The sequence below is a fragment of the Schistocerca gregaria genome, unplaced genomic scaffold (genome assembly GCF_023897955.1).
Source record: "Schistocerca gregaria isolate iqSchGreg1 unplaced genomic scaffold, iqSchGreg1.2 ptg000355l, whole genome shotgun sequence".
NCBI classification, from domain to species: domain Eukaryota; kingdom Metazoa; phylum Arthropoda; class Insecta; order Orthoptera; family Acrididae; genus Schistocerca; species Schistocerca gregaria.
This window is the reverse complement of record NW_026061814.1, coordinates 851088-874992: the sequence shown is the minus strand read 5'-3', so window position 1 is coordinate 874992 and position 23905 is coordinate 851088. Positions and strand designations below refer to the sequence as shown.

At 49.3% G+C, this 23905-nt stretch overlaps 13 non-coding genes across 13 annotated transcripts; all 13 read left to right on the top strand.

The window, feature by feature from the left end:
- Nucleotides 1-109: 109 nt before the first annotated feature.
- Nucleotides 110-228, top strand: LOC126308125 (5S ribosomal RNA). Its single transcript, XR_007554049.1, has one exon. It is a non-coding gene; the product is annotated as a 5S ribosomal RNA (ribosomal RNA).
- Nucleotides 229-1374: 1146 nt separating this feature from the next.
- LOC126308124 (5S ribosomal RNA) lies at nt 1375-1493 on the top strand. The gene has a single exon (XR_007554048.1). It is a non-coding gene; the product is annotated as a 5S ribosomal RNA (ribosomal RNA).
- Nucleotides 1494-2639: 1146 nt separating this feature from the next.
- Nucleotides 2640-2758, top strand: LOC126308123 (5S ribosomal RNA). Its single transcript, XR_007554047.1, has one exon. It is a non-coding gene; the product is annotated as a 5S ribosomal RNA (ribosomal RNA).
- Nucleotides 2759-11430: 8672 nt separating this feature from the next.
- Nucleotides 11431-11549, top strand: LOC126308122 (5S ribosomal RNA). Its single transcript, XR_007554046.1, has one exon. It is a non-coding gene; the product is annotated as a 5S ribosomal RNA (ribosomal RNA).
- A 1146-nt stretch (nt 11550-12695) lies between these two features.
- On the top strand, nt 12696-12814 carry LOC126308121 (5S ribosomal RNA). The gene has a single exon (XR_007554045.1). It is a non-coding gene; the product is annotated as a 5S ribosomal RNA (ribosomal RNA).
- Nucleotides 12815-13960: 1146 nt separating this feature from the next.
- LOC126308120 (5S ribosomal RNA) lies at nt 13961-14079 on the top strand. The gene has a single exon (XR_007554044.1). It is a non-coding gene; the product is annotated as a 5S ribosomal RNA (ribosomal RNA).
- A 1146-nt stretch (nt 14080-15225) lies between these two features.
- Nucleotides 15226-15344, top strand: LOC126308119 (5S ribosomal RNA). The gene has a single exon (XR_007554043.1). It is a non-coding gene; the product is annotated as a 5S ribosomal RNA (ribosomal RNA).
- Nucleotides 15345-16490: 1146 nt separating this feature from the next.
- On the top strand, nt 16491-16609 carry LOC126308118 (5S ribosomal RNA). Its single transcript, XR_007554042.1, has one exon. It is a non-coding gene; the product is annotated as a 5S ribosomal RNA (ribosomal RNA).
- A 1146-nt stretch (nt 16610-17755) lies between these two features.
- On the top strand, nt 17756-17874 carry LOC126308117 (5S ribosomal RNA). The gene has a single exon (XR_007554041.1). It is a non-coding gene; the product is annotated as a 5S ribosomal RNA (ribosomal RNA).
- A 1146-nt stretch (nt 17875-19020) lies between these two features.
- Nucleotides 19021-19139, top strand: LOC126308116 (5S ribosomal RNA). Its single transcript, XR_007554040.1, has one exon. It is a non-coding gene; the product is annotated as a 5S ribosomal RNA (ribosomal RNA).
- A 1146-nt stretch (nt 19140-20285) lies between these two features.
- Nucleotides 20286-20404, top strand: LOC126308102 (5S ribosomal RNA). The gene has a single exon (XR_007554028.1). It is a non-coding gene; the product is annotated as a 5S ribosomal RNA (ribosomal RNA).
- Nucleotides 20405-21550: 1146 nt separating this feature from the next.
- LOC126308113 (5S ribosomal RNA) lies at nt 21551-21669 on the top strand. The gene has a single exon (XR_007554038.1). It is a non-coding gene; the product is annotated as a 5S ribosomal RNA (ribosomal RNA).
- A 1146-nt stretch (nt 21670-22815) lies between these two features.
- LOC126308112 (5S ribosomal RNA) lies at nt 22816-22934 on the top strand. The gene has a single exon (XR_007554037.1). It is a non-coding gene; the product is annotated as a 5S ribosomal RNA (ribosomal RNA).
- The last annotated feature ends 971 nt before the right edge of the window (nt 22935-23905 follow it).

Below are 23905 nucleotides of genomic sequence, written 5' to 3'. Positions count from 1 at the left end.
CGAGGTGGAAGGACGTGCTTTGCGTCAAATGTGCCACCGAAGACGGCGATTGCGTGTGTTGGGAGGAGAGGCGAAGCCTTCTTCTGCCGTGCGGCTACTGTATAAGGACGCCAACGGCCATACCATGTTGAATACACCGGTTCTCGTCCGATCACCGAAGTTAAGCAACATCGGGCCCGGTTAGTACTTGGATGGGTGACCGCCTGGGAACACCGGGTGCTGTTGGCTCCCTCTCTTCTTCTAAATTTTATGTCACTACACCTGCCAGTCCTCTTTTCATACAAACTCTCAGGTGCGACAAAGATGCTTCCACAAGCATTTTAAACCACTGTATTAAATGTAAGATGCAAAATTACAGTAATGAACTCAGTTTGAACAAGAATGCGCGGAGGAAGAGTGCTAGGAACTCGTTGAAAATAACGAAACACTGCGAATCGACAGATGTGCTCTTAAAATGCGTCAGAGCCTACTGTTTTGTAGGAGCGCTAAATTCCAATTTTGTAGCAGTGCACAACGGCAAATTTGTAAACAAAAATTAACCTTTCGTCGCTACAAGAGATGGATACTTTGCCGAACAGCCTGTGTCTTGTGTGCATGTTTTCGCACCTTTCCACGGCACGGCGCAGCACAGAGCGGCTCTGGTAGCTCCGAACGGCCGCACACGGCGCCTCGGACACGCCGGTTCGGCCCGCGCCCATCTCGCAGATGCTTCTCGTACTTGTGCTGTCATATGGACCGCGACCCGAGCGGCAGCGAGCGGCAGTCGAGCAAAGTCGGGACAAGTCGGGACGGAAGGGGACAGCCGAGAATGCACCGTGCGAATTACGCAAATATCTGGAAGCGCGACGCGTGTCAGGCAGGTGAGACCGCTTCCCTCTGTCTTCATTTCTTGCTTTCTTGTCACTACCCCTGCCAGCCCTTTTTTCATGCTACCTTTCTCATGTGACAAAGATGCTTCCATACTGATTTTAAACTATCGTAAGATACGATGTTAAGGAACTCAATTTGAAAAGAGTGCGCCAAGGAAGACTTCCAAAGAGTCTCTGGAAATAACAAAACAGTGTGAAGTGACAGAAATGTTGTGAAATACGTCAGGGCATATTGTTTTGTAGCAGTGCACAACGGCAAATTTGTAAACAAAAATTTACCTTTCGTCGCTACAAGAGATGGATACTTTGTCGAACAAACGAATGACAGGCGGTACAACGAGCAGCTGTGTTGTGCGTCTGACCCACGTGGCGGCGCGCCGCACTGCGCGTCGCCTTCGAGGTGGAAGGACGTGCTTTGCGTCAAATGTGCCACCGAAGACGGCGATTGCGTGTGTTGGGAGGAGAGGCGAAGCCTTCTTCTGCCGTGCGGCTACTGTATAAGGACGCCAACGGCCATACCATGTTGAATACACCGGTTCTCGTCCGATCACCGAAGTTAAGCAACATCGGGCCCGGTTAGTACTTGGATGGGTGACCGCCTGGGAACACCGGGTGCTGTTGGCTCCCTCTCTTCTTCTAAATTTTATGTCACTACACCTGCCAGTCCTCTTTTCATACAAACTCTCAGGTGCGACAAAGATGCTTCCACAAGCATTTTAAACCACTGTATTAAATGTAAGATGCAAAATTACAGTAATGAACTCAGTTTGAACAAGAATGCGCGGAGGAAGAGTGCTAGGAACTCGTTGAAAATAACGAAACACTGCGAATCGACAGATGTGCTCTTAAAATGCGTCAGAGCCTACTGTTTTGTAGGAGCGCTAAATTCCAATTTTGTAGCAGTGCACAACGGCAAATTTGTAAACAAAAATTAACCTTTCGTCGCTACAAGAGATGGATACTTTGCCGAACAGCCTGTGTCTTGTGTGCATGTTTTCGCACCTTTCCACGGCACGGCGCAGCACAGAGCGGCTCTGGTAGCTCCGAACGGCCGCACACGGCGCCTCGGACACGCCGGTTCGGCCCGCGCCCATCTCGCAGATGCTTCTCGTACTTGTGCTGTCATATGGACCGCGACCCGAGCGGCAGCGAGCGGCAGTCGAGCAAAGTCGGGACAAGTCGGGACGGAAGGGGACAGCCGAGAATGCACCGTGCGAATTACGCAAATATCTGGAAGCGCGACGCGTGTCAGGCAGGTGAGACCGCTTCCCTCTGTCTTCATTTCTTGCTTTCTTGTCACTACCCCTGCCAGCCCTTTTTTCATGCTACCTTTCTCATGTGACAAAGATGCTTCCATACTGATTTTAAACTATCGTAAGATACGATGTTAAGGAACTCAATTTGAAAAGAGTGCGCCAAGGAAGACTTCCAAAGAGTCTCTGGAAATAACAAAACAGTGTGAAGTGACAGAAATGTTGTGAAATACGTCAGGGCATATTGTTTTGTAGCAGTGCACAACGGCAAATTTGTAAACAAAAATTTACCTTTCGTCGCTACAAGAGATGGATACTTTGTCGAACAAACGAATGACAGGCGGTACAACGAGCAGCTGTGTTGTGCGTCTGACCCACGTGGCGGCGCGCCGCACTGCGCGTCGCCTTCGAGGTGGAAGGACGTGCTTTGCGTCAAATGTGCCACCGAAGACGGCGATTGCGTGTGTTGGGAGGAGAGGCGAAGCCTTCTTCTGCCGTGCGGCTACTGTATAAGGACGCCAACGGCCATACCATGTTGAATACACCGGTTCTCGTCCGATCACCGAAGTTAAGCAACATCGGGCCCGGTTAGTACTTGGATGGGTGACCGCCTGGGAACACCGGGTGCTGTTGGCTCCCTCTCTTCTTCTAAATTTTATGTCACTACACCTGCCAGTCCTCTTTTCATACAAACTCTCAGGTGCGACAAAGATGCTTCCACAAGCATTTTAAACCACTGTATTAAATGTAAGATGCAAAATTACAGTAATGAACTCAGTTTGAACAAGAATGCGCGGAGGAAGAGTGCTAGGAACTCGTTGAAAATAACGAAACACTGCGAATCGACAGATGTGCTCTTAAAATGCGTCAGAGCCTACTGTTTTGTAGGAGCGCTAAATTCCAATTTTGTAGCAGTGCACAACGGCAAATTTGTAAACAAAAATTAACCTTTCGTCGCTACAAGAGATGGATACTTTGCCGAACAGCCTGTGTCTTGTGTGCATGTTTTCGCACCTTTCCACGGCACGGCGCAGCACAGAGCGGCTCTGGTAGCTCCGAACGGCCGCACACGGCGCCTCGGACACGCCGGTTCGGCCCGCGCCCATCTCGCAGATGCTTCTCGTACTTGTGCTGTCATATGGACCGCGACCCGAGCGGCAGCGAGCGGCAGTCGAGCAAAGTCGGGACAAGTCGGGACGGAAGGGGACAGCCGAGAATGCACCGTGCGAATTACGCAAATATCTGGAAGCGCGACGCGTGTCAGGCAGGTGAGACCGCTTCCCTCTGTCTTCATTTCTTGCTTTCTTGTCACTACCCCTGCCAGCCCTTTTTTCATGCTACCTTTCTCATGTGACAAAGATGCTTCCATACTGATTTTAAACTATCGTAAGATACGATGTTAAGGAACTCAATTTGAAAAGAGTGCGCCAAGGAAGACTTCCAAAGAGTCTCTGGAAATAACAAAACAGTGTGAAGTGACAGAAATGTTGTGAAATACGTCAGGGCATATTGTTTTGTAGCAGTGCACAACGGCAAATTTGTAAACAAAAATTTACCTTTCGTCGCTACAAGAGATGGATACTTTGTCGAACAAACGAATGACAGGCGGTGCAACGAGCAGCTGTGTTGTGCGTCTGACCCACGTGGCGGCGCGCCGCACTGCGCGTCGCCTTCGAGGTGGAAGGACGTGCTTTGCGTCAAATGTGCCACCGAAGACGGCGATTGCGTGTGTTGGGAGGAGAGGCGAAGCCTTCTTCTGCCGTGCGGCTACTGTATAAGGACGCCAACGGCCATACCATGTAGAATACACCGGTTCTCGTCCGATCACCGAAGTTAAGCAACATCGGGCCCGGTTAGTACTTGGCTGTCTGCCCGCCTGGCAACACCTCGGTGCCGAGCGAGCAGTACTTCCTTGTGCGACTTGGCCGGCGGCGCCTCGCGTGTCGTCTGTCTCCTGCCTCGCGGCTACATTTCATCAAGTCCGTAAGTTATGGCTATGGCTATGGCTATATGATAATAGTGAAGAACGACAAAATAATGTGCAATGCGAATTCGATAGTTCCGTCGGAAAACCGTCAGCTTTCGAAATTCACCGTTGGATACTTGAGGAATTGTGTTTGTCGACCGATGACGTTCTCGGAGTTCAATTTGATACTTTTATCAATTCCGTGTTTTTGAAGTTGAAAACTCCCGAATTGTGTGATACCGTGGTAAATGTTAATGATGGTATCCGTAAATTTCGACATCTAGACGGTCGCATTAGTAACGTGACTATTTCTCATGGTGGGTTTGGCCTTCGAAATGTTCGTGTGTTCAACTTGCCTTTTGAAATCCGGAATGACACAATATCTCGTCATTTGCGGCCGTACGGGACCGTGCTATCTGTTTTTAAAGAGAAGTGGTCTTCCGCCTATGTTTTTCAGGTCGAAAACGGCGTGAGGAGTGTAAAGATGATAGTACGACAACATATTCCGTCCTTCTTGTTAGTTAACGGTCATCGTGCTTTTATAACCTATAGTGGTCAACCTCAGACGTGTTCCTTTTGCGGTGCTGTTGGTCATTATCGACAAAACTGTCCTAAACGCAGGCAGCCTGTTCAATTGCCACGTGAGGACGTTTTAAGTGGGCCTAGCTTTGCTTCTGTTGCTGCAACGAGTTTAGGTTCCGCCCCCCCCCCGCACGTGTGCAACTCGCGGCCGCCCCACCTGTATCGGCCGCCACTGACGTCATGGACACGTCTGTTCCTGATAGTGACTCTGTTTCTGTTTCTGAACCTCCTGTTGAGCCTTCTTTGCTCGCGGGTGCGACAACTGAATCTGTTTTTGAAAAACCGGTAGTGGACGAAGTCTCACCGCAATCCGTGCCGATGTCGGCAGAAATTGTTCCGCATACTGTCCCGGTTACGGAACCCGACATATCGGCGGTTGCTCCTACTACCGTCCCCGACAGTCTTTCTGGTGCCAGTGCTGTTGTAGAACGTGAAGCTTTTACTGCACCGAAACCGCGTAGGGACCGGAATGTCGCTCGAGCTTCTGGCACCCCACGTTTACGTAGTGCCAGTAGCTCTGCTTCGTTTAATACGCGTGGTTTTTCGGACAAAAATCGGAGTCCGTCTCCGGTGGCGCGTTCTCCTGCCCCCCCTCAGGTTCGGTCGGTCGGGCAACCGACCTCCCGACAACCGGCCACGCGCGACGGCGTAGACCTCGGCCACCGCCCGTCTCAGGGGGGAGGCAGCAGGCGCCACGCGAAAAAGCAGACCTCTTCCCGCACTCAGCCGGAGGGTGATGTTGTTGCTGCAACGCAGAAACGTGACATCGCGGTGCAACATTTGAAAACCTTCCTGAGCCAACCGACTTCTGATGCCGATTCCGGCATGGCGGTGGATCCGCCTTTGTCTGTGACACCTTCTCCCTTTCCAACCAAAAGAAAGGCCGAAGATTCGCACCTTCGTCGTGCCCCCCCTTCCACCCACGATTTGGTGCCGCCTTTATCTTCGGATGTCGAGATGCCCGCCGTGGAGCATTCCGTCACAGAAGGTGCCGTCACAGTTTCTGGGACTCCACCGCTCCCGCCCCCCCTTCCTAGTCAGTCACAGGATTGGTCGGCGGATGTGGAGGCCGGTGGTAACCATTAGTGTGACTCATTGTATGTCCTCCCCCTCCTAGCAATTTTGTATGGTTTATCTTGTTTTAAGCAAATTTCATGTTTTTCTTTTATTTTCTTGTTTTTTAACTGTGTTATTACGTGTATATGGTTAACGACTGTAGCCAGTGGAACATCTTAACAGTTAATCTTAATAAGTTGCGAAATCCGCAGAAGGCTATGATTTTAAAAAATTTCTTGTATGATAATAACTGCCACGTCGCTTTTTTACAGGAGGTGACTTGTGAAGCGCTTTTGTTTTTGCATGATTTTACTGATTTTACTGTGATTGATAATATTGCCCCTGATAACGATACGGGCACTGCAATTTTAGTGCGTTCTGGCTTACCAATATCTAACGTTGACATTTTACCGAACGGTCGCGCTGTTGCTTGTACCATTTTTGGAATTGTGTTTGTAAATGTGTACGCTCCGTCAGGAAATGTTAAACCGGCCAGGGCTGAATTTTATGGTAGAGATTTGTGTCAGCTTCTATCCAGGAATGTCGATACTTTAATCGTTGGGGGTGATTTTAATTGTGTTTTAGACGACAGCGATCAAGAGCCGCGTCCAAACAAATGTCACGAGCTGGGTACTTTAGTCACTAGTTTTCAGCTGCTCGACACGTGGCGTGTTTTACACCCGGATTTCACCTACTTCACCTATTTTTACGGTACCGGGCGTAGCCGCCTCGATCGGATTTATGTGTCTAGGCAGCTGTCTGCCCGTATTTGTAGTGCTGACGTGACTCCTGTCGTATTTTCTGACCACTCCAGTTACTCCTGTCGTCTTTTATTGCCTCGTTTGTGTGTTCCTCGCCGTACCAATTTGTGGAAGTTCAATTGCAGTTTACTCAATGACGACCATTTTGTGACTTGTTTTAACCGTATATGGCAACGGTTGTTGCGGACTCGAGGCGGTCATAGTAGCACCATTGAGTGGTGGGTTGCGATAGTTAAACCGGCGATTAGGAAATTTTTAATTGATTACAGCCGTGAGGCGGCACGCTGGCGTCGGGCAACGGCTCGCTTCCGCCAGGCTTGTTTACGGGACTTAGCGTTGCGGGTGACGTCACAGCCCGAGTTGTTGCCTACTCTGAAGCAATTTCAAGCAAAGCTTTTACTTGACATGCGTGCCGTTAGTGATGGGGTGACCGTCCGAAGTCAGCCTGCGGGACTTGTTACTGGGGAACCTCTGTCCATTTACCATTTACACAGGGAACGCAAACGCCGTGAACGTTTGAAGATTAATGTTTGGCGGCTGCGAAACGGCGATCGCACTTCTGTACAGTCGGAAATTGAAACAGATATTTTTGAACATTTCGCTTCACTTTTCCGTGCTGTTGATGTGGATTCCGACGCGTTGCGAGATTTTTTGCAGACTGTACCCCATGTTTTAACTCGCCCGGACAGGAATCATTTAACTGACGCCTTTACGTCTGATGAAGTTCTCGATGCCGTTCGGCGGAGTCCCAACGGGAAGTCTCCAGGTCCAGATGGGATTCCTGCGGAATTTTATTTGAAATTTTTTCATCTTTTTAGTGAGATTTTAGTAGATTTGGTAAATGATATTCGAAATGGTGTGACTGTACCAGTTGCCTTTGTGGAGGGGGTTGTGAAGCTCGTTCCCAAATCCAATGCTGTGCCAAATATCGACGCTGTCCGTCCGATTACTTTATTAAATGTTGACTACAAGATCGTCACGCGCTGCGTCGCTCAGCGACTTAAAAACATTTTGCCGGCGGTACTTAGTCCTCAGCAAACGTGTGCGGTGCGCGATCGGAATATCTTTGACGCTATCCTTGCTTACAGGGACTGCATTGGTTATGTAAAAAGTGCTCGGCTTCGGACTGCGGCGATTTTATTAGTTGATTTTAAGAATGCCTTTGACCGTATTAGTCATTTTTATTTGCGTCAGGTATTGGTACGCATGGGGTTTGGTTATAAATTTACCAACTTAGTGACGCAACTGTTGCAAAATGCTACGTCACGCATCTGTGTTAATGGTCGTCTTACTCCTGCTTTTCGTGTAGGTCGCTCCGTGCGGCAAGGGTGTCCGCTTTCCATGGCGCTTTTTGCCATTGCGCTGGATCCCCTCCTCCGCTATATCGGTCAGGAATGTCGCGGCATTCAGATGGGGACTACCAGATTGGTTTGTAAAGCATACGCTGATGACCTTGGCGTATTTATTGAGCATTTAGACGATGTTGACAGGTTGCAAGTCGTTCTGCACAACTTTGAACAAGCTACGGGGGCGATTGTCAATACACAGAAAACTGTTCTTTTACCGCTCACCGCCCGCGCACGTACCCTTCGTAGGGACTGGTTCTGTGTACAGCAGCAGCATAAAGTTCTTGGAGTCCTTTTATCCTCGAATCCACAGCAGATGGAAGCATTAAATTGGCGGCCTACGCTGCATCGGATTCGTGCTGTTGTCAAGATCCATGCGGTCCGAAATTTGGCCCTTCGGGAAAAGGTGCATTTAATAAATAATAACTTCTTGGCAAGGGCGTGGTACCTTGCGCAGGTTCTCCCGGTACCCAAGCAATTGGGGCGCGCCATCACACAGGCGATTTACTGGTTTTTATGGAGGGGGGAGATTTTTAAGGTGTCACATGCTGTCTGTACCTTGGGCCTGTCCGACGGCGGTTTGGGACTTGTCGATTTTTCAGCCAAATGTGCGGCTCTCCTTTGGAAGAGAATTACCGCTGTTATGCAGAAGGCACCTTGCAGTCCCACCGCGGTTGTTTTTAATCGTTATCGTCCTCATTCTGAAGTGGCACCTGTTTCTGTGTCGCACATCCCGTTTTATCTTTCTTATGTGCGCCGCTACTATTTCGATAATAGTTACCTGACACTTCGTGACATCTCCGCCCACACGGTTAGCGCTGTCTGCGATGCTATACGCGGACCTCCTATTCGTTGCAAGTGGGAGTATCGATTGCCACGCTGCAACTGGGTGGCAGTGTGGCAAAACCTCGCCAACAAAGTCCTCCCGGCTTCCGTACACGCTGCATGGTACAAGGTGGTGCATCGCACCATCCCCACCAACTCCAAACTTCATTCCATCAACCTTATCCCATCTGGAGTGTGTGACGTGTGTACTGTCGACGATACTCTTGAACACCGCTTTGCGTGTGACCGCTTCCGCCGTGTTTGGGACGTCGCCAGGGATATGATTCGTCTGATTCAGCGGGTGGACGCTCGAACCGTTACTGTGGATGATGTATTAATTCCGCAGTGTGTCGTCTACCCCACCACCAAGCGAAATGCCACGGTGTGGATCTTTGGCCATACAGTTTTTGCTATTTTCTCTTTAAAGTTGTGTACCGATTTGGACTTCCTTACCTTTTTATGGACCCAACATTCTCAGATTCAGACATCGCCACATTATCGGCAAAATTTTGCAAATTTTTTGCAGGTCGCACTGGCGCATGCTTTTGCGCGTATGTCGGTACCTGCGTAACATGGATGTTATTGTCTCGTATTTTCAAATTGCCCTTGAGCGACACAATATGAATAAATGCGACTTTCTCTATGTTTTCTGGAACGAAAATTGCCGAAACTCGACTATCGAACGACATCAGAAGTCTTTTCAGTTTTTTCTGAACGTTATTGCCAAACTTCTTGTTTGGCATGAGTGTCGGTATTATTAGTTTCTTTTTTCTTTTTTTTCCCCGTATGTGGCGTGACGAGATTCTTTACTATTGTTTCAGTTCTAGTTTCTAGTGGTGACTGTTTGCGTTATTTTTTCTTTTTTCTTTTTTCATTTCTTTTACTGTCGAGCGCTCCCACTTCTCGTCACGTGTCTGCGCTCGGCACTTTTGGAACCTTTCGTCGGTGTGGGATTTCACACCGGGATTACCGGCGCTTTAAAATAGCGTTTTGTTTCATGTTGTTTTTACTATACCTAGGCTGTTGCGATTTCTCTTTTTTTCATACATGAAATATTGTTTTGTTTTACGGTCGATATGAGTGATGACGGGTGTGGGGGCGACACTGTGGCCAGGCCTCAGACTAATTGACCCCTGCCCTCATTGCCGCCGCCTGCCAGCCACGCTCGATGCCCGACCGACAATGACTTTCCTTTTCCGGTGGATGCGTCGTCCTGGTTGCGTACAAATGTTTTGTGTTCCCTTTGGACAGTCGTCATCATCGATTGTTACGGTGTGGATCCACCTTATCTTTCCGTTTCCTCTTTCAGTTTTTGGCGTATAAATGGGAGGCATTTATCACATTTCGTTTTCACGTGTTGCAGGCCTATTTAATTTATGAAAAAAAAGTGCTGTTGGCTCCCTCTCATAAAAAAAAAAAAAAAAAGGTGCTGTTGGCTCCCTCTCTTCTTCTAAATTTTATGTCACTACACCTGCCAGTCCTCTTTTCATACAAACTCTCAGGTGCGACAAAGATGCTTCCACAATCATTTTAAACCACTGTATTAAATGTAAGATGCAAAATTAAAAAAAAAAAAAAAATAAAAAAATAAAAAAAAAAAAAAAAAAAAAAAAGGTGCTGTTGGCTCCCTCTCTTCTTCTAAATTTTATGTCACTACACCTGCCAGTCCTCTTTTCATACAAACTCTCAGGTGCGACAAAGATGCTTCCACAAGCATTTTAAACCACTGTATTAAATGTAAGATGCAAAATTACAGTAATGAACTCAGTTTGAACAAGAATGCGCGGAGGAAGAGTGCTAGGAACTCGTTGAAAATAACGAAACACTGCGAATCGACAGATGTGCTCTTAAAATGCGTCAGAGCCTACTGTTTTGTAGGAGCGCTAAATTCCAATTTTGTAGCAGTGCACAACGGCAAATTTGTAAACAAAAATTAACCTTTCGTCGCTACAAGAGATGGATACTTTGCCGAACAGCCTGTGTCTTGTGTGCATGTTTTCGCACCTTTCCACGGCACGGCGCAGCACAGAGCGGCTCTGGTAGCTCCGAACGGCCGCACACGGCGCCTCGGACACGCCGGTTCGGCCCGCGCCCATCTCGCAGATGCTTCTCGTACTTGTGCTGTCATATGGACCGCGACCCGAGCGGCAGCGAGCGGCAGTCGAGCAAAGTCGGGACAAGTCGGGACGGAAGGGGACAGCCGAGAATGCACCGTGCGAATTACGCAAATATCTGGAAGCGCGACGCGTGTCAGGCAGGTGAGACCGCTTCCCTCTGTCTTCATTTCTTGCTTTCTTGTCACTACCCCTGCCAGCCCTTTTTTCATGCTACCTTTCTCATGTGACAAAGATGCTTCCATACTGATTTTAAACTATCGTAAGATACGATGTTAAGGAACTCAATTTGAAAAGAGTGCGCCAAGGAAGACTTCCAAAGAGTCTCTGGAAATAACAAAACAGTGTGAAGTGACAGAAATGTTGTGAAATACGTCAGGGCATATTGTTTTGTAGCAGTGCACAACGGCAAATTTGTAAACAAAAATTTACCTTTCGTCGCTACAAGAGATGGATACTTTGTCGAACAAACGAATGACAGGCGGTACAACGAGCAGCTGTGTTGTGCGTCTGACCCACGTGGCGGCGCGCCGCACTGCGCGTCGCCTTCGAGGTGGAAGGACGTGCTTTGCGTCAAATGTGCCACCGAAGACGGCGATTGCGTGTGTTGGGAGGAGAGGCGAAGCCTTCTTCTGCCGTGCGGCTACTGTATAAGGACGCCAACGGCCATACCATGTTGAATACACCGGTTCTCGTCCGATCACCGAAGTTAAGCAACATCGGGCCCGGTTAGTACTTGGATGGGTGACCGCCTGGGAACACCGGGTGCTGTTGGCTCCCTCTCTTCTTCTAAATTTTATGTCACTACACCTGCCAGTCCTCTTTTCATACAAACTCTCAGGTGCGACAAAGATGCTTCCACAAGCATTTTAAACCACTGTATTAAATGTAAGATGCAAAATTACAGTAATGAACTCAGTTTGAACAAGAATGCGCGGAGGAAGAGTGCTAGGAACTCGTTGAAAATAACGAAACACTGCGAATCGACAGATGTGCTCTTAAAATGCGTCAGAGCCTACTGTTTTGTAGGAGCGCTAAATTCCAATTTTGTAGCAGTGCACAACGGCAAATTTGTAAACAAAAATTAACCTTTCGTCGCTACAAGAGATGGATACTTTGCCGAACAGCCTGTGTCTTGTGTGCATGTTTTCGCACCTTTCCACGGCACGGCGCAGCACAGAGCGGCTCTGGTAGCTCCGAACGGCCGCACACGGCGCCTCGGACACGCCGGTTCGGCCCGCGCCCATCTCGCAGATGCTTCTCGTACTTGTGCTGTCATATGGACCGCGACCCGAGCGGCAGCTAGCGGCAGTCGAGCAAAGTCGGGACAAGTCGGGACGGAAGGGGACAGCCGAGAATGCACCGTGCGAATTACGCAAATATCTGGAAGCGCGACGCGTGTCAGGCAGGTGAGACCGCTTCCCTCTGTCTTCATTTCTTGCTTTCTTGTCACTACCCCTGCCAGCCCTTTTTTCATGCTACCTTTCTCATGTGACAAAGATGCTTCCATACTGATTTTAAACTATCGTAAGATACGATGTTAAGGAACTCAATTTGAAAAGAGTGCGCCAAGGAAGACTTCCAAAGAGTCTCTGGAAATAACAAAACAGTGTGAAGTGACAGAAATGTTGTGAAATACGTCAGGGCATATTGTTTTGTAGCAGTGCACAACGGCAAATTTGTAAACAAAAATTTACCTTTCGTCGCTACAAGAGATGGATACTTTGTCGAACAAACGAATGACAGGCGGTGCAACGAGCAGCTGTGTTGTGCGTCTGACCCACGTGGCGGCGCGCCGCACTGCGCGTCGCCTTCGAGGTGGAAGGACGTGCTTTGCGTCAAATGTGCCACCGAAGACGGCGATTGCGTGTGTTGGGAGGAGAGGCGAAGCCTTCTTCTGCCGTGCGGCTACTGTATAAGGACGCCAACGGCCATACCATGTTGAATACACCGGTTCTCGTCCGATCACCGAAGTTAAGCAACATCGGGCCCGGTTAGTACTTGGATGGGTGACCGCCTGGGAACACCGGGTGCTGTTGGCTCCCTCTCTTCTTCTAAATTTTATGTCACTACACCTGCCAGTCCTCTTTTCATACAAACTCTCAGGTGCGACAAAGATGCTTCCACAAGCATTTTAAACCACTGTATTAAATGTAAGATGCAAAATTACAGTAATGAACTCAGTTTGAACAAGAATGCGCGGAGGAAGAGTGCTAGGAACTCGTTGAAAATAACGAAACACTGCGAATCGACAGATGTGCTCTTAAAATGCGTCAGAGCCTACTGTTTTGTAGGAGCGCTAAATTCCAATTTTGTAGCAGTGCACAACGGCAAATTTGTAAACAAAAATTAACCTTTCGTCGCTACAAGAGATGGATACTTTGCCGAACAGCCTGTGTCTTGTGTGCATGTTTTCGCACCTTTCCACGGCACGGCGCAGCACAGAGCGGCTCTGGTAGCTCCGAACGGCCGCACACGGCGCCTCGGACACGCCGGTTCGGCCCGCGCCCATCTCGCAGATGCTTCTCGTACTTGTGCTGTCATATGGACCGCGACCCGAGCGGCAGCGAGCGGCAGTCGAGCAAAGTCGGGACAAGTCGGGACGGAAGGGGACAGCCGAGAATGCACCATGCGAATTACGCAAATATCTGGAAGCGCGACGCGTGTCAGGCAGGTGAGACCGCTTCCCTCTGTCTTCATTTCTTGCTTTCTTGTCACTACCCCTGCCAGCCCTTTTTTCATGCTACCTTTCTCATGTGACAAAGATGCTTCCATACTGATTTTAAACTATCGTAAGATACGATGTTAAGGAACTCAATTTGAAAAGAGTGCGCCAAGGAAGACTTCCAAAGAGTCTCTGGAAATAACAAAACAGTGTGAAGTGACAGAAATGTTGTGAAATACGTCAGGGCATATTGTTTTGTAGCAGTGCACAACGGCAAATTTGTAAACAAAAATTTACCTTTCGTCGCTACAAGAGATGGATACTTTGTCGAACAAACGAATGACAGGCGGTGCAACGAGCAGCTGTGTTGTGCGTCTGACCCACGTGGCGGCGCGCCGCACTGCGCGTCGCCTTCGAGGTGGAAGGACGTGCTTTGCGTCAAATGTGCCACCGAAGACGGCGATTGCGTGTGTTGGGAGGAGAGGCGAAGCCTTCTTCTGCCGTGCGGCTACTGTATAAGGACGCCAACGGCCATACCATGTTGAATACACCGGTTCTCGTCCGATCACCGAAGTTAAGCAACATCGGGCCCGGTTAGTACTTGGATGGGTGACCGCCTGGGAACACCGGGTGCTGTTGGCTCCCTCTCTTCTTCTAAATTTTATGTCACTACACCTGCCAGTCCTCTTTTCATACAAACTCTCAGGTGCGACAAAGATGCTTCCACAAGCATTTTAAACCACTGTATTAAATGTAAGATGCAAAATTACAGTAATGAACTCAGTTTGAACAAGAATGCGCGGAGGAAGAGTGCTAGGAACTCGTTGAAAATAACGAAACACTGCGAATCGACAGATGTGCTCTTAAAATGCGTCAGAGCCTACTGTTTTGTAGGAGCGCTAAATTCCAATTTTGTAGCAGTGCACAACGGCAAATTTGTAAACAAAAATTAACCTTTCGTCGCTACAAGAGATGGATACTTTGCCGAACAGCCTGTGTCTTGTGTGCATGTTTTCGCACCTTTCCACGGCACGGCGCAGCACAGAGCGGCTCTGGTAGCTCCGAACGGCCGCACACGGCGCCTCGGACACGCCGGTTCGGCCCGCGCCCATCTCGCAGATGCTTCTCGTACTTGTGCTGTCATATGGACCGCGACCCGAGCGGCAGCGAGCGGCAGTCGAGCAAAGTCGGGACAAGTCGGGACGGAAGGGGACAGCCGAGAATGCACCGTGCGAATTACGCAAATATCTGGAAGCGCGACGCGTGTCAGGCAGGTGAGACCGCTTCCCTCTGTCTTCATTTCTTGCTTTCTTGTCACTACCCCTGCCAGCCCTTTTTTCATGCTACCTTTCTCATGTGACAAAGATGCTTCCATACTGATTTTAAACTATCGTAAGATACGATGTTAAGGAACTCAATTTGAAAAGAGTGCGCCAAGGAAGACTTCCAAAGAGTCTCTGGAAATAACAAAACAGTGTGAAGTGACAGAAATGTTGTGAAATACGTCAGGGCATATTGTTTTGTAGCAGTGCACAACGGCAAATTTGTAAACAAAAATTTACCTTTCGTCGCTACAAGAGATGGATACTTTGTCGAACAAACGAATGACAGGCGGTGCAACGAGCAGCTGTGTTGTGCGTCTGACCCACGTGGCGGCGCGCCGCACTGCGCGTCGCCTTCGAGGTGGAAGGACGTGCTTTGCGTCAAATGTGCCACCGAAGACGGCGATTGCGTGTGTTGGGAGGAGAGGCGAAGCCTTCTTCTGCCGTGCGGCTACTGTATAAGGACGCCAACGGCCATACCATGTTGAATACACCGGTTCTCGTCCGATCACCGAAGTTAAGCAACATCGGGCCCGGTTAGTACTTGGATGGGTGACCGCCTGGGAACACCGGGTGCTGTTGGCTCCCTCTCTTCTTCTAAATTTTATGTCACTACACCTGCCAGTCCTCTTTTCATACAAACTCTCAGGTGCGACAAAGATGCTTCCACAAGCATTTTAAACCACTGTATTAAATGTAAGATGCAAAATTACAGTAATGAACTCAGTTTGAACAAGAATGCGCGGAGGAAGAGTGCTAGGAACTCGTTGAAAATAACGAAACACTGCGAATCGACAGATGTGCTCTTAAAATGCGTCAGAGCCTACTGTTTTGTAGGAGCGCTAAATTCCAATTTTGTAGCAGTGCACAACGGCAAATTTGTAAACAAAAATTAACCTTTCGTCGCTACAAGAGATGGATACTTTGCCGAACAGCCTGTGTCTTGTGTGCATGTTTTCGCACCTTTCCACGGCACGGCGCAGCACAGAGCGGCTCTGGTAGCTCCGAACGGCCGCACACGGCGCCTCGGACACGCCGGTTCGGCCCGCGCCCATCTCGCAGATGCTTCTCGTACTTGTGCTGTCATATGGACCGCGACCCGAGCGGCAGCGAGCGGCAGTCGAGCAAAGTCGGGACAAGTCGGGACGGAAGGGGACAGCCGAGAATGCACCGTGCGAATTACGCAAATATCTGGAAGCGCGACGCGTGTCAGGCAGGTGAGACCGCTTCCCTCTGTCTTCATTTCTTGCTTTCTTGTCACTACCCCTGCCAGCCCTTTTTTCATGCTACCTTTCTCATGTGACAAAGATGCTTCCATACTGATTTTAAACTATCGTAAGATACGATGTTAAGGAACTCAATTTGAAAAGAGTGCGCCAAGGAAGACTTCCAAAGAGTCTCTGGAAATAACAAAACAGTGTGAAGTGACAGAAATGTTGTGAAATACGTCAGGGCATATTGTTTTGTAGCAGTGCACAACGGCAAATTTGTAAACAAAAATTTACCTTTCGTCGCTACAAGAGATGGATACTTTGTCGAACAAACGAATGACAGGCGGTGCAACGAGCAGCTGTGTTGTGCGTCTGACCCACGTGGCGGCGCGCCGCACTGCGCGTCGCCTTCGAGGTGGAAGGACGTGCTTTGCGTCAAATGTGCCACCGAAGACGGCGATTGCGTGTGTTGGGAGGAGAGGCGAAGCCTTCTTCTGCCGTGCGGCTACTGTATAAGGACGCCAACGGCCATACCATGTTGAATACACCGGTTCTCGTCCGATCACCGAAGTTAAGCAACATCGGGCCCGGTTAGTACTTGGATGGGTGACCGCCTGGGAACACCGGGTGCTGTTGGCTCCCTCTCTTCTTCTAAATTTTATGTCACTACACCTGCCAGTCCTCTTTTCATACAAACTCTCAGGTGCGACAAAGATGCTTCCACAAGCATTTTAAACCACTGTATTAAATGTAAGATGCAAAATTACAGTAATGAACTCAGTTTGAACAAGAATGCGCGGAGGAAGAGTGCTAGGAACTCGTTGAAAATAACGAAACACTGCGAATCGACAGATGTGCTCTTAAAATGCGTCAGAGCCTACTGTTTTGTAGGAGCGCTAAATTCCAATTTTGTAGCAGTGCACAACGGCAAATTTGTAAACAAAAATTAACCTTTCGTCGCTACAAGAGATGGATACTTTGCCGAACAGCCTGTGTCTTGTGTGCATGTTTTCGCACCTTTCCACGGCACGGCGCAGCACAGAGCGGCTCTGGTAGCTCCGAACGGCCGCACACGGCGCCTCGGACACGCCGGTTCGGCCCGCGCCCATCTCGCAGATGCTTCTCGTACTTGTGCTGTCATATGGACCGCGACCCGAGCGGCAGCGAGCGGCAGTCGAGCAAAGTCGGGACAAGTCGGGACGGAAGGGGACAGCCGAGAATGCACCGTGCGAATTACGCAAATATCTGGAAGCGCGACGCGTGTCAGGCAGGTGAGACCGCTTCCCTCTGTCTTCATTTCTTGCTTTCTTGTCACTACCCCTGCCAGCCCTTTTTTCATGCTACCTTTCTCATGTGACAAAGATGCTTCCATACTGATTTTAAACTATCGTAAGATACGATGTTAAGGAACTCAATTTGAAAAGAGTGCGCCAAGGAAGACTTCCAAAGAGTCTCTGGAAATAACAAAACAGTGTGAAGTGACAGAAATGTTGTGAAATACGTCAGGGCATATTGTTTTGTAGCAGTGCACAACGGCAAATTTGTAAACAAAAATTTACCTTTCGTCGCTACAAGAGATGGATACTTTGTCGAACAAACGAATGACAGGCGGTGCAACGAGCAGCTGTGTTGTGCGTCTGACCCACGTGGCGGCGCGCCGCACTGCGCGTCGCCTTCGAGGTGGAAGGACGTGCTTTGCGTCAAATGTGCCACCGAAGACGGCGATTGCGTGTGTTGGGAGGAGAGGCGAAGCCTTCTTCTGCCGTGCGGCTACTGTATAAGGACGCCAACGGCCATACCATGTTGAATACACCGGTTCTCGTCCGATCACCGAAGTTAAGCAACATCGGGCCCGGTTAGTACTTGGATGGGTGACCGCCTGGGAACACCGGGTGCTGTTGGCTCCCTCTCTTCTTCTAAATTTTATGTCACTACACCTGCCAGTCCTCTTTTCATACAAACTCTCAGGTGCGACAAAGATGCTTCCACAAGCATTTTAAACCACTGTATTAAATGTAAGATGCAAAATTACAGTAATGAACTCAGTTTGAACAAGAATGCGCGGAGGAAGAGTGCTAGGAACTCGTTGAAAATAACGAAACACTGCGAATCGACAGATGTGCTCTTAAAATGCGTCAGAGCCTACTGTTTTGTAGGAGCGCTAAATTCCAATTTTGTAGCAGTGCACAACGGCAAATTTGTAAACAAAAATTAACCTTTCGTCGCTACAAGAGATGGATACTTTGCCGAACAGCCTGTGTCTTGTGTGCATGTTTTCGCACCTTTCCACGGCACGGCGCAGCACAGAGCGGCTCTGGTAGCTCCGAACGGCCGCACACGGCGCCTCGGACACGCCGGTTCGGCCCGCGCCCATCTCGCAGATGCTTCTCGTACTTGTGCTGTCATATGGACCGCGACCCGAGCGGCAGCGAGCGGCAGTCGAGCAAAGTCGGGACAAGTCGGGACGGAAGGGGACAGCCGAGAATGCACCGTGCGAATTACGCAAATATCTGGAAGCGCGACGCGTGTCAGGCAGGTGAGACCGCTTCCCTCTGTCTTCATTTCTTGCTTTCTTGTCACTACCCCTGCCAGCCCTTTTTTCATGCTACCTTTCTCATGTGACAAAGATGCTTCCATACTGATTTTAAACTATCGTAAGATACGATGTTAAGGAACTCAATTTGAAAAGAGTGCGCCAAGGAAGACTTCCAAAGAGTCTCTGGAAATAACAAAACAGTGTGAAGTGACAGAAATGTTGTGAAATACGTCAGGGCATATTGTTTTGTAGCAGTGCACAACGGCAAATTTGTAAACAAAAATTTACCTTTCGTCGCTACAAGAGATGGATACTTTGTCGAACAAACGAATGACAGGCGGTGCAACGAGCAGCTGTGTTGTGCGTCTGACCCACGTGGCGGCGCGCCGCACTGCGCGTCGCCTTCGAGGTGGAAGGACGTGCTTTGCGTCAAATGTGCCACCGAAGACGGCGATTGCGTGTGTTGGGAGGAGAGGCGAAGCCTTCTTCTGCCGTGCGGCTACTGTATAAGGACGCCAACGGCCATACCATGTTGAATACACCGGTTCTCGTCCGATCACCGAAGTTAAGCAACATCGGGCCCGGTTAGTACTTGGATGGGTGACCGCCTGGGAACACCGGGTGCTGTTGGCTCCCTCTCTTCTTCTAAATTTTATGTCACTACACCTGCCAGTCCTCTTTTCATACAAACTCTCAGGTGCGATAAAGATGCTTCCACAAGCATTTTAAACCACTGTATTAAATGTAAGATGCAAAATTACAGTAATGAACTCAGTTTGAACAAGAATGCGCGGAGGAAGAGTGCTAGGAACTCGTTGAAAATAACGAAACACTGCGAATCGACAGATGTGCTCTTAAAATGCGTCAGAGCCTACTGTTTTGTAGGAGCGCTAAATTCCAATTTTGTAGCAGTGCACAACGGCAAATTTGTAAACAAAAATTAACCTTTCGTCGCTACAAGAGATGGATACTTTGCCGAACAGCCTGTGTCTTGTGTGCATGTTTTCGCACCTTTCCACGGCACGGCGCAGCACAGAGCGGCTCTGGTAGCTCCGAACGGCCGCACACGGCGCCTCGGACACGCCGGTTCGGCCCGCGCCCATCTCGCAGATGCTTCTCGTACTTGTGCTGTCATATGGACCGCGACCCGAGCGGCAGCGAGCGGCAGTCGAGCAAAGTCGGGACAAGTCGGGACGGAAGGGGACAGCCGAGAATGCACCGTGCGAATTACGCAAATATCTGGAAGCGCGACGCGTGTCAGGCAGGTGAGACCGCTTCCCTCTGTCTTCATTTCTTGCTTTCTTGTCACTACCCCTGCCAGCCCTTTTTTCATGCTACCTTTCTCATGTGACAAAGATGCTTCCATACTGATTTTAAACTATCGTAAGATACGATGTTAAGGAACTCAATTTGAAAAGAGTGCGCCAAGGAAGACTTCCAAAGAGTCTCTGGAAATAACAAAACAGTGTGAAGTGACAGAAATGTTGTGAAATACGTCAGGGCATATTGTTTTGTAGCAGTGCACAACGGCAAATTTGTAAACGAAAATTTACCTTTCGTCGCTACAAGAGATGGATACTTTGTCGAACAAACGAATGACAGGCGGTGCAACGAGCAGCTGTGTTGTGCGTCTGACCCACGTGGCGGCGCGCCGCACTGCGCGTCGCCTTCGAGGTGGAAGGACGTGCTTTGCGTCAAATGTGCCACCGAAGACGGCGATTGCGTGTGTTGGGAGGAGAGGCGAAGCCTTCTTCTGCCGTGCGGCTACTGTATAAGGACGCCAACGGCCATACCATGTTGAATACACCGGTTCTCGTCCGATCACCGAAGTTAAGCAACATCGGGCCCGGTTAGTACTTGGATGGGTGACCACCTGGGAACACCGGGTGCTGTTGGCTCCCTCTCTTCTTCTAAATTTTATGTCACTACACCTGCCAGTCCTCTTTTCATACAAACTCTCAGGTGCGACAAAGATGCTTCCACAAGCATTTTAAACCACTGTATTAAATGTAAGATGCAAAATTACAGTAATGAAGTCAGTTTGAACAAGAATGCGCGGAGGAAGAGTGCTAGGAACTCGTTGAAAATAACGAAACACTGCGAATCGACAGATGTGCTCTTAAAATGCGTCAGAGCCTACTGTTTTGTAGGAGCGCTAAATTCCAATTTTGTAGCAGTGCACAACGGCAAATTTGTAAACAAAAATTAACCTTTCGTCGCTACAAGAGATGGATACTTTGCCGAACAGCCTGTGTCTTGTGTGCATGTTTTCGCACCTTTCCACGGCACGGCGCAGCACAGAGCGGCTCTGGTAGCTCCGAACGGCCGCACACGGCGCCTCGGACACGCCGGTTCGGCCCGCGCCCATCTCGCAGATGCTTCTCGTACTTGTGCTGTCATATGGACCGCGACCCGAGCGGCAGCGAGCGGCAGTCGAGCAAAGTCGGGACAAGTCGGGACGGAAGGGGACAGCCGAGAATGCACCGTGCGAATTACGCAAATATCTGGAAGCGCGACGCGTGTCAGGCAGGTGAGACCGCTTCCCTCTGTCTTCATTTCTTGCTTTCTTGTCACTACCCCTGCCAGCCCTTTTTTCATGCTACCTTTCTCATGTGACAAAGATGCTTCCATACTGATTTTAAACTATCGTAAGATACGATGTTAAGGAACTCAATTTGAAAAGAGTGCGCCAAGGAAGACTTCCAAAGAGTCTCTGGAAATAACAAAACAGTGTGAAGTGACAGAAATGTTGTGAAATACGTCAGGGCATATTGTTTTGTAGCAGTGCACAACGGCAAATTTGTAAACAAAAATTTACCTTTCGTCGCTACAAGAGATGGATACTTTGTCGAACAAACGAATGACAGGCGGTGCAACGAGCAGCTGTGTTGTGCGTCTGACCCACGTGGCGGCGCGCCGCACTGCGCGTCGCCTTCGAGGTGGAAGGACGTGCTTTGCGTCAAATGTGCCACCGAAGACGGCGATTGCGTGTGTTGGGAGGAGAGGCGAAGCCTTCTTCTGCCGTGCGGCTACTGTATAAGGACGCCAACGGCCATACCATGTTGAATACACCGGTTCTCGTCCGATCACCGAAGTTAAGCAACATCGGGCCCGGTTAGTACTTGGATGGGTGACCGCCTGGGAACACCGGGTGCTGTTGGCTCCCTCTCTTCTTCTAAATTTTATGTCACTACACCTGCCAGTCCTCTTTTCATACAAACTCTCAGGTGCGACAAAGATGCTTCCACAAGCATTTTAAACCACTGTATTAAATGTAAGATGCAAAATTACAGTAATGAAGTCAGTTTGAACAAGAATGCGCGGAGGAAGAGTGCTAGGAACTCGTTGAAAATAACGAAACACTGCGAATCGACAGATGTGCTCTTAAAATGCGTCAGAGCCTACTGTTTTGTAGGAGCGCTAAATTCCAATTTTGTAGCAGTGCACAACGGCAAATTTGTAAACAAAAATTAACCTTTCGTCGCTACAAGAGATGGATACTTTGCCGAACAGCCTGTGTCTTGTGTGCATGTTTTCGCACCTTTCCACGGCACGGCGCAGCACAGAGCGGCTCTGGTAGCTCCGAACGGCCGCACACGGCGCCTCGGACACGCCGGTTCGGCCCGCGCCCATCTCGCAGATGCTTCTCGTACTTGTGCTGTCATATGGACCGCGACCCGAGCGGCAGCGAGCGGCAGTCGAGCAAAGTCGGGACAAGTCGGGACGGAAGGGGACAGCCGAGAATGCACCGTGCGAATTACGCAAATATCTGGAAGCGCGACGCGTGTCAGGCAGGTGAGACCGCTTCCCTCTGTCTTCATTTCTTGCTTTCTTGTCACTACCCCTGCCAGCCCTTTTTTCATGCTACCTTTCTCATGTGACAAAGATGCTTCCATACTGATTTTAAACTATCGTAAGATACGATGTTAAGGAACTCAATTTGAAAAGAGTGCGCCAAGGAAGACTTCCAAAGAGTCTCTGGAAATAACAAAACAGTGTGAAGTGACAGAAATGTTGTGAAATACGTCAGGGCATATTGTTTTGTAGCAGTGCACAACGGCAAATTTGTAAACAAAAATTTACCTTTCGTCGCTACAAGAGATGGATACTTTGTCGAACAAACGAATGACAGGCGGTGCAACGAGCAGCTGTGTTGTGCGTCTGACCCACGTGGCGGCGCGCCGCACTGCGCGTCGCCTTCGAGGTGGAAGGACGTGCTTTGCGTCAAATGTGCCACCGAAGACGGCGATTGCGTGTGTTGGGAGGAGAGGCGAAGCCTTCTTCTGCCGTGCGGCTACTGTATAAGGACGCCAACGGCCATACCATGTTGAATACACCGGTTCTCGTCCGATCACCGAAGTTAAGCAACATCGGGCCCGGTTAGTACTTGGATGGGTGACCGCCTGGGAACACCGGGTGCTGTTGGCTCCCTCTCTTCTTCTAAATTTTATGTCACTACACCTGCCAGTCCTCTTTTCATACAAACTCTCAGGTGCGACAAAGATGCTTCCACAAGCATTTTAAACCACTGTATTAAATGTAAGATGCAAAATTACAGTAATGAAGTCAGTTTGAACAAGAATGCGCGGAGGAAGAGTGCTAGGAACTCGTTGAAAATAACGAAACACTGCGAATCGACAGATGTGCTCTTAAAATGCGTCAGAGCCTACTGTTTTGTAGGAGCGCTAAATTCCAATTTTGTAGCAGTGCACAACGGCAAATTTGTAAACAAAAATTAACCTTTCGTCGCTACAAGAGATGGATACTTTGCCGAACAGCCTGTGTCTTGTGTGCATGTTTTCGCACCTTTCCACGGCACGGCGCAGCACAGAGCGGCTCTGGTAGCTCCGAACGGCCGCACACGGCGCCTCGGACACGCCGGTTCGGCCCGCGCCCATCTCGCAGATGCTTCTCGTACTTGTGCTGTCATATGGACCGCGACCCGAGCGGCAGCGAGCGGCAGTCGAGCAAAGTCGGGACAAGTCGGGACGGAAGGGGACAGCCGAGAATGCACCGTGCGAATTACGCAAATATCTGGAAGCGCGACGCGTGTCAGGCAGGTGAGACCGCTTCCCTCTGTCTTCATTTCTTGCTTTCTTGTCACTACCCCTGCCAGCCCTTTTTTCATGCTACCTTTCTCATGTGACAAAGATGCTTCCATACTGATTTTAAACTATCGTAAGATACGATGTTAAGGAACTCAATTTGAAAAGAGTGCGCCAAGGAAGACTTCCAAAGAGTCTCTGGAAATAACAAAACAGTGTGAAGTGACAGAAATGTTGTGAAATACGTCAGGGCATATTGTTTTGTAGCAGTGCACAACGGCAAATTTGTAAACAAAAATTTACCTTTCGTCGCTACAAGAGATGGATACTTTGTCGAACAAACGAATGACAGGC